Source organism: Tachyglossus aculeatus, chromosome 19, assembly GCF_015852505.1.
Source record: "Tachyglossus aculeatus isolate mTacAcu1 chromosome 19, mTacAcu1.pri, whole genome shotgun sequence".
NCBI lineage: Eukaryota > Metazoa > Chordata > Mammalia > Monotremata > Tachyglossidae > Tachyglossus > Tachyglossus aculeatus.
In genome coordinates this window covers 18513947-18523560 of record NC_052084.1, presented here as the reverse complement: position 1 = coordinate 18523560, position 9614 = coordinate 18513947, and positions in this window count along the sequence as shown.

Genomic DNA, 9614 nt, shown 5'->3' with positions numbered 1-9614 from the left:
GTGAGAAAAGTTTTCAAAGTTAAACTTAACTGCTCTGTGCTTCGGGTCCCTCATCTGTAAAATGGGGATTAAGACTGTGTGCTCCATCTGGGACATGGACTGTGTCCAACTTATCTTGTATCTACCCCACAGCTTAGTACAGAGCCTGGCACATAGTAAGAGCTTAACAAATACCATTAAAAAAAATGGCTGAGACCCCTCCCTCTCCTTTACCCTTAGCCCTGGCAGATATGGAATCTGTCCTGTTCCAAAAAAGTTCCAGGGAAGAAATTTCCATTAGCTCCAATCTTTCAATCACCCCTGCTGTCAAAGTCTTTCCTTTTGTCTAATTTTCATCTATCCTGCTTCATGATCACCATCATCAATCAGTCAAACAATCAATAGTATTTATTGAGAGCTTACTGGGTGTAGGGCACTGTACTAAGTGCTTGGGAGAGTACAGCACAACAGTATAACTGACACATTCCCTGCCCACAAATGACTCACAGTCTAGAGGGGGAAACAGACATTAATATAAGTGAAAAAGTTATAGATGTGTATGTAAGTGCTGTGGGGCTGGGGAGGGAGGGTGGTGAATAAAGGAAGGAAGTCAGGCTACTCAGAAGAGAGTTGAAGAAAAGGAAAAGAGGGCTTAATGAGGAAAGTCCTCTTGGAGGAGATGTGCCTTCAATAAGGCTTTGATGGGGAAGAGTAATTGTCGGATGTGAAGAAGGAAGGTGATCCAGGCCAGAGGCAGGACATGGGCAAGAGATTGGCAGTGAGATAGACAAGATGGAGGTACAACGAGTAGGGTGGAATTAGAGGAGTGAAGTGTGTGGGCTGGGTTGTTTAGGAAAGCAGTGAGGTAAGGTAGAAGGGAGCAAGGTGATTGAGGGCTCTAAGCGTGATAGAAAGGAGATTCTGTTTGATTCAGAGGTGGATGGGCAACAACTGGAGGTGCTTGAGGAGTGGGGAAACATGGACTGAATGTTTTTATGGATAAATCATCCAGGCAGCAGATTGAAGTATGGACAGGAGTGTGGAGAGACAAGAGGCAGGGAGGTCAGCAAGGAGACTGATACAGTAATAAAGGAGGGATAGGAACAAGTGCTTGAATTAATGTATTAGCAGTTTGGATAGCAAAGGAAGAACGGATTTTAGCGCTGTTATGAAGGTCGAACCGACAGGGTTTAGTGATAGATTGAATATGGGGGTTTAATGAGTGATCAAAGCTAGTAGTAATAATAGTAGTGATAATAGTATTTATTAAGGGCATCCTGTGGGCAAAGCCTTGTACCAAGCTCTAGGAAAGAATGCAATGATGATTAGACAGTGCGCCCGACCACCTAAGAGGAAGTGGGGAGAGGTGACTGGGGATAGACACATAAGGAAACAATAAGTGGTTTAAAGACCAAAATTCACATAAAATACGATGGCAGGGTTAAGTACAAAAATCAAATAAAAGCCACTGGGGACTATCAGATGGTCAATTTTATTTATTGAGCCCTTACTGTATGCAGAGCACTGTTCTAAGCACTTGGGAGAGTACAATATAACAGTATAATAGACACATTCTCTGCCCACAACAAGCTTACTAAGAGAGAAGAGTTTTGGGCTTCTCATACCCAGACTCCGACAGTGACAGCCACCGCAACTGTCTTCCCAAAGTTTTACATATTGGGCAAGGTTTGTTCAAACGACCCAAGAAGACCAAAAAAGCATCCTGCCTTCAGAGAGCAAATAATCTAGCAGCTGCACATTCACCAGTTTCCTTTTATTCATCCTGGTTAATTCGGTAGGGTCAGAGAAGCTGTGTCTAGCGAGTCAGGGAAGTGAAGTGTAGATAGGTTTGGGGTGTGGGGTGTGTGTGTTTCTATGTGTGTGTATTTGTGTCCTCCACATGCACTCCAACCTGCCTCTACTCCAACACCCTGGATTCCCGGACGGACCCTCAATAACTCCCACCTCAGCCCCTTTCCCAACATCTGTCATGAGCAGCGGAAGCCTGGAAGACCCAAGGGCAGAAAATCCCGATTCCTGGCCGAGGCCGTGTCCCTTCCATCAACATAAAATATTAGTCAGCCCAGGCCGGCACCATCAGCAGACAGTCTGTACATTATGCCAGAACGGCGCGGCTGATTTGGAACAGAGCTCAGAGCCAGGAGGCAATAAATAAAGTCAGAAATCATTAATGACACCACCGGCCTTGTGGGAGGAAACCAAGCAGCCTTCGGAGAATTCATTTGGGTTTCTGAAGAGACATTTAAATTGTAAATCACAGCAGATCTGGCCCCCTTGCTCAAGTTCTCAAGTGGGCATTGGCCTGGTGGGAAATGAGGGGCGGCCTTTTTGTTTTATGGTGTTTGTTAAGCACTTACTATGTGCCAGGCACTGTACTAAGCGCTAGGGTAGATGCAAGCTAATCAGGATGAACTCAGTCCATGTCCTACATTGGGTTTTTTTTTTCCTTAGAAGAGATGGAAAGGATGGGGGGTCTGGCTGAATGTTTGCAAGGTTCTGTGGGGAGAAAGGATTTCAAATAAATGGGAGTAGTGGGAGTGGAGAGAGAGGGTCAAAAGGCAGAGCCCTGCTTGGATCTCAGGAATCTTTAGCCCTCAGGAATCCACCAGTGAATCTGGCGAGAAGCAGATGGGAAGCTGGGGATAGCAGATCTCCTAGGCCCGGGCCCCTTTGGCTCTGGATGGGAGAATTGAAAGAAACCTCTCTCTAAAGAAAAGAAAAATCACCCCGAGAATCACCCCGTGACTGTGAGAGACGCAGAGATGGTGGTAGTCATTGGGGCCTGGGTGAAATTCGAGCAGGAAGCTGCCAGGGCAAGGGGGCATTGTTAGGTAACTGCACCAACTATCCAAGAGTTGGCATCTTTGAGTTTTGGAGAATCCCTTCAGCAGACTCTCATGGTTCATAGCAGGGACTCATAAAGCGGGGGGGACACACCATGCTGAACCAACTTTTCCATTTGAGGGGAAACAACATAGTCTAGTGGATAGAGCACCGGTCTGGGAATTAGAAGGGTCTGAGTTCTAATCCTGCCTCTGCCACTTATCCGCAGGGTGACTCTGGGCAAGTGCCTCAGTTACCTCATCTGGGAAGTGGGGAATAAGACTGCATCCAACCTGATTCTTTTTTATCTACCCTAGTGCTTAGAACAGTGCCTGGCATATAGTAAGATTTTAGCAAATACTTTAAAAAAAACCCTCAGACTCCACAATAACCACCTCCATCGAGAAGAAAGCAGCATGGCCTAGTAGAAAGAGCACCTGCCTGGAAGTTAGGAGACAGTTTCTAATTCCAGCTCTGCACTTGCCAGCTCTGAGGCCTTGAGCAAATCAATTCACTTCTCTGTCTTTCCTCATTTGTAGAAGGGGATTAAATACCTGTTCATCATCCCCTTTAGACCATGACCCCAGTGTGGGACAGAGACTATGTCTGACCTGATGATCTTATATCTACCCTATGGCTTAGTACAGTGTTTGGCACAGAGTAAGCACCTAATGAATGCCACCATTATCATTAGAAAGGAAAGAGAGCTGACAGTGAAAACTATTGGAAATCACACAGTTTTTCATGGATGACCAGATTCTAGCCAGAGTCCCCGTGAGAAAACTGCTTAAAATCAGTCAACAGTGCATTACCTGAATAAATATGTGGCTTCAGACCAAATCACAGCCTGGCTGATAGGATCTATGTAGTGCAACAGATACAGGAAAAGTGACTACAAGGAATCCAAGACCTCTGTACCATGCTTGTTGATCTTATGAAAGCACTTGACACCATCATGAGACTAATCTAAGGAAATGGTGAAGCAAATTCAGCCCCCCTGAGAAGTTCACTGTGCATCTTAGGCTAGTCTATGCCTGCGTGGTTGATGGAGAGAAAGGTAAAGGAACTCTGTCTGTAACCCTTTCCCCTTTACCACCAGAGTAATGCAGGATCGTGTGGTTTGATGCTGCTCTGCTCTACAGTACATCATCATTATCCATGATATTTATTGAGTGCTTACTGTGTGCAGAGCACTGAACTAAGCGCTTGGGAGAGTACAACAGAGTTGGTAGAAATGTTCCCTGTCCACAGTGAGCTAATGGCCTACAGTTACTATTAGCATGGAGGGTGGGATTGGTGAGCTGGATGTTCCCCCTGACTGAAACTCTGTCAAAGTCACCTCTGGCTCCTCCCATAGGTACCTGGCATCCTCTAATTAAAATTATAGCAACTGAAGAATTTAAGTGCTATGTGCCAAACACTGGAGTAGATACACGATGATTTCACAGCCTAAGAGGGAGGGAGAACAAGCATTGATTCCCCATTTTACAGATGAGGAAATGGAAGCATGGAGTAGTCTGTTTTGTTTGTTATATGGGTTTTGTAAAGATCTTACCATATGCCAGGCACTGTACTAAGTGCTGGCAAGCTAATTGGGTTGGACATAGTCGCTGGCCAAATGGGGATAAGTCTTAATCCCCATTTCAGATGAGGTAACTGAGGCACAAGGAATTGAAGGGTTTTTTTTTTTGTTTTTTTTTAATGGTATTTGTTAAACTCTTATTATGTGCCAGGCATTGTTCTTAGTCCTGGGGTAGATACAAGATAGTCATTCATTCATTCAATCATTTTTATTGAGCACTTATTGTGTGCAAAGCACTTTACTAAATGCCTGGGAGAGTGCAGATAAACAGATACAATCCCTGACCACAATGAGCTCACATTGGACACAGTCCCTGTCCCTCACGGGGCTCACCATTTTAATCCCCATTTTACAGCTGAGGTAACTGAGGCCCAGAGAAATGAAATGACTTGCCCAAGGTCACACAGCAGACAAGTGGTGAAGCCGGGATTTGAACCCAGGTCCTTCTGAATTCCAGGACCATGCTCTGTGCACTAGGATTCAGAGTATCCTGAAGCAGCAGGAGACCCACAAATCACTCAGACCATCCTCTTTCAAGGTCAAGCCACGTTCCAGCTCTCCCACAGAGTTGCTCCTGCACCCCAACTACCTTAACCCCAACCCCCATTCATTGAAAGTGGACAGAAAAGAGATGACATCCGTAACTCTCAAATCCAGACAATCAGGATGGCTTCCCTATCTGATTAGCTTGTATCTATTCTAGCTCTTTATTCAGTGCTTGGAACATAGTAAGTGATTAACGAATTCCAAAATTATTATTGCTTTTACTGTCTAACCTACATCCCTTTTGCTGCAACTAACATATATGCCTTCTGAAAATAGCATATAAGTAAAGACCAAGAGCAGTTGCCTTGATTTATTTTAACTGAAGAAGAAACAGAGCAAAGGTCAGTGGAATTAAGCTCTTTGCTAGCATCCCCCGTAAGAGTCTTATCGACCCTACCCTCCAGATGGGGCGAGGGGCAGGGCTGATACCACGTGAGGAAAAGTCGTTCAGAGGCTCAGGGAACATGCCCTCAGAAAATACAATTATCGATTTGCGTAGGCCTGCTCTGGGTGGGTAAAGGAAGATAAATGATTCAAGAAGCCTCATGGTCCAGTGTGGGTATCATGGACAGACTCACAGATGCAACCCTGTGGTCTCCTCCCTGTAGCTAGAACCACCCCCTCCCTCGCCCCCAGCCCCAGACGTCAGCTGGCTTGTGTCTCTGGAGTCAGCTGGTCATCTGTCAAGATGCCACATGAAGAAGAAAACCAGCCTGTATCTCTTCCCGTATGCCTGAGAAAGGCCTCAGCCAAGGGCTTGCTCACAGACAGAAGCCAGTGGAAATTAGAGCATCATGTCTGGAGCCAGTGATTTCTTCAGTCAGGTGGCAACACTTGGAGGGTTTCTGGCAATTTTCATGCTCTTGGAACAGTGCTTGGCACACAATAATAATAGTATTTGTTAAGCATTTATTATGTGCCAAGCACTGTTCTAACCTCTGGGGTAGATATAATATGATATATAATCAGGTTGTCCCATATGGGGCTAACAGTCTTAATCCCCATTTTACAGATGAAGTAACTGAGGCACAGAGAAGTTAAGTAACTTGCCCAAAGTCACACAGCTGATAAGTTGCGGAGCCAGGATTAGAACCCATGTCCTCTGACTCCCAAGCCCATCCTCTTTTCACTAAGCCATGCTGCTTCTCACATAGTAAGCGCTAAACAGGTACCATTATTGTTTTTACTTATTATTATTATGCAGCATTCCTCTCCTTCTCTCTGACCATCTGAGCCCTGTGCTTCTGAGTCCTCTCCTCCTCCTCAAGGCCTAGCCAAACAGGAGATCCTGGCCCTAGTCAGTGAATCAATAAGTCAATCGTATTTATTGACCACTTACTGTGGTCATAGCACCATACTGAGCACTTGGGAAAGTACAGTAGAACAATAAACAGTCACATTCCCTGCCCACAACAAGTTTACAGTCTGGGGGGAGACAGATGTTAATAGAAATGAGTAAGATTACAGATATGGATATAAATGCTGTGGGACTGGGCTGGGGGATGAATAAAGGGAGCAAGTCAAGGTAACGCAGAAGGGAGTGGAAGAGGAAAGGATGGCTTAGTCAGGGAGGGCCTTTTCCTTGGCCTTCCCTTCCTTCACCAAGTCTGGTGCCTTCCCTGGCCCTACCACAGAGGTTTGGCCTCAATCCCCACTCCTCCCACGTGGTCCTTCTGAACTGTATTGGACGGGATTATCCACAACCAACCCCTCCAAATCTGACTCCCCATTAGCCCCATCCTGACTTTCCCTCCCTGAACCTGACACCCCTCCAGCTGAAATGCAGAGCAGGAGTTCAGCTTTCCAGTAATCTCCCAAACAAATTATCTTGACTCTAACTCCATTACCAGACCTAATCTCTCTTGAATTCCTTACAATTTGCACAGGAAATGGGCTCATTAATTATGGATGGTATGTGTGCTTTGCTTTAGTAATTCAAGGAATTTGTTAAGCAGTTTGTGGTGACACTTTCCCTAATGTATGGGCTGATATATTTCTCAGAAATTCTCCCTCCATCACTTCCACCACCTCCCCATTGCCGCCTCTTTCTCAATCAATTAATCAAATAGTGGTATTTATTGAGTGCCTACTGTGTGTAGAGCATTGTACTAAGCACTTGGGAGAGTATACTACAGCAGAGTTGGTAGACATATTCCCTACTCACAATGGGCTAGTGGCGTTGGGCTGGACATGGTGTAAATATCCAAGTGCTTAAGAAGTACAGACCCAAGTGTATAGGTGACCCAGAGGGTATGGTAGGGTAGAGAAATATGAGGTTAATCAGAGAAGGCTTCCTGGAGGAGATATAATTTTATGAGGGCTTTGAGGATGGGCAGAATGGTGGTCTGTTGGATATGAAGGGGGAGGGAGCTCAAGAACAGAGGGAGGATGTGAGAATGGATTCATTCATTCAATCGTAATTATTGAGTGCTTACTGTGTGCAGAGCACTGAACTAAGTGCTCAGAAGAATACACAGATATTACCTGATTCAACAGTGAGACGCAAGATCAAGGTTTTTCTTTCCTCTTCTCTTCCCTTCTTGCTCTCTTTTTTTTTTCTCCCTCTTCACCTCTCTGGCTTCTCCTCCTTCTCCTTTCTCTCCCTCTCTTTCCCCATCTTCCACATTATCATCCATCCCTGGGGATGAACCAGGGACCAGTTCACTTCCTCTGGGCCTCAAGTTACCTCTTCCCTAAAATGGGAATTAAATCCTGCTCCTCCTACTTAGACTGTGAGCTACATGTGGTACAGAGACTGTGTCCTATCTGATTCACTTAGAACAGTGCTTGACACGCAGTGAATGCTTAACAAGTCCCATAATAATAACTGAGCGCTTACTGTGAACATTAAGCTCACTGTGCGCTTAGGAGAGAACAACACAACAATATTACAGACACATTCCGTTCCCACCCAGATGGTGCTTTTATAATCGGTAGATTCCATTTTAGCATCGAGGGAGTAAACAGAGAAGCCGCGTGAGCTACTGGATAGAGCACATTCCTGGGAGTCAAAAGGACCTGAGTTCTAATACTCTCCTGTGCGAATTCCTTACAATTTGCACAGGAAATGTGCTCATTAATTATGGACGCTGTGTGCGCTTTGCTTTAGTAATTCAAGGAATTTGTTAAGCAGTTTGTGGTGACACTTTCCTTAATGTATGGGCTGATAGATTTCTCAGAAATTCTCTCTCCATCACTTCCACCTCCTCCCCACTGCCTTCTCTTTCTCAATCAATGTCTGCTGTGTGACCTTGGGCAAGTCACTTCACTTCCTCTATGTCCGTTATCTGTAAAATGGGGATTAAGACTGTGAATCCCACGTGGGACAGGGACTGCGTCCAACCTGATTACTTTTTATCTACCCCAATGCTTACTATGGTACCTGGACATAGTAAGCACTTAACAAATACCATAAAAAGAAAGATGAGGGGACTGGTGACGGATGACGGATTGAGGCTTATTCTCCCAAGGCCAGGAGGGCCTGCCCACTGAGTCTTCCTTCCAGATGAGAGAGTCAGGAACTGCTGCCATCTTGGAGCCAAACTGAGGCTCGAAGAATGGTCTAGGTTGGGCAAGAGAAGGATGGACAGGGAAGGGAGAGGGTTTAGTGATAGATTGTAGGCTGTTATCCTTCAAAATGACAATGAGGGAGTTGGAGTTTCACACACACAACTTGCCCAAACACAACACCGCCCGCCCCCCGCTAACACACACATTCTAATTGCCCTCTCTTCTGAAGTCATTGGAAATCCACATTTCATCCTCCTGGGTTCATCTCTCTTTCTGAAACTGTCAAGGAAATCAAAGGGATGTCAACCCTTTCATTTGATCCTTTAGAGAAGCCTTGAGGCCTAGTGGAAAGGCCTGGGAGTTAAAGGACCTGTGTCCTAATCCCAGCTTCACCCTATCACGGGTGCCCAAGTCCTGCTGCGGGACTTGGGTAGCTCACTTAACTTCTCTGCCTCAGTTACCTCATCTGTAAAACAGGGGTTAAGCCCTTGAGAGAGTACAATACAACAGTATAACTGACACATTCCCTTCCCACAACAAGTTTACTGTCTAGAGAGGGAGGCAGACATTAATATAATTAAATAAATTATGGATATGTAGATAAGTGCTGTGGGGTTAGGTGAGGGTGAATAAAGGGAGCAAGTCAGGGTGATGCAGATGGGAGTGGGAGAAAAGGAAATGAGGCCTTAAGGAAGGCCTCTTGGAGGAGATGTGCCTTCAATAGGACTTTGAAGTGAGGGAGAGGAATTGTATGTCGGATATGAAGAGGGAGGGAATTCCAGGCCAGAGGCAGGATTTGGGTGAGAGGTTGGCAGTGAGGTAGATGAGATGGAGGTACAGTGCGTAGGTTGGTATTAGAAGAGTAAAATGTGTGGGCTGGGTTGTAGTAGTAAAGTAGGTTGGTGAAGGGGGGGAAGGTGATTGCTTTAAAGCCTAGGATAAGGAGTTTCTGTTTGATACTGTGGTGAATGAGCAACTACTGGAGGTTCTTGAGGAGTGGAGAAACATGAACTGAACGTTTATGTAGAAAAATGAACTGGGCAGCAGAGTGAAGTATGGACTGGAGTGGGGAGAGACAGGAGGCAGGGAGGTCAGCAAGGAGGCTGATGCAGTAATCAAGGCAGGATAGAATAAGTGCTTGGATTAACATTGC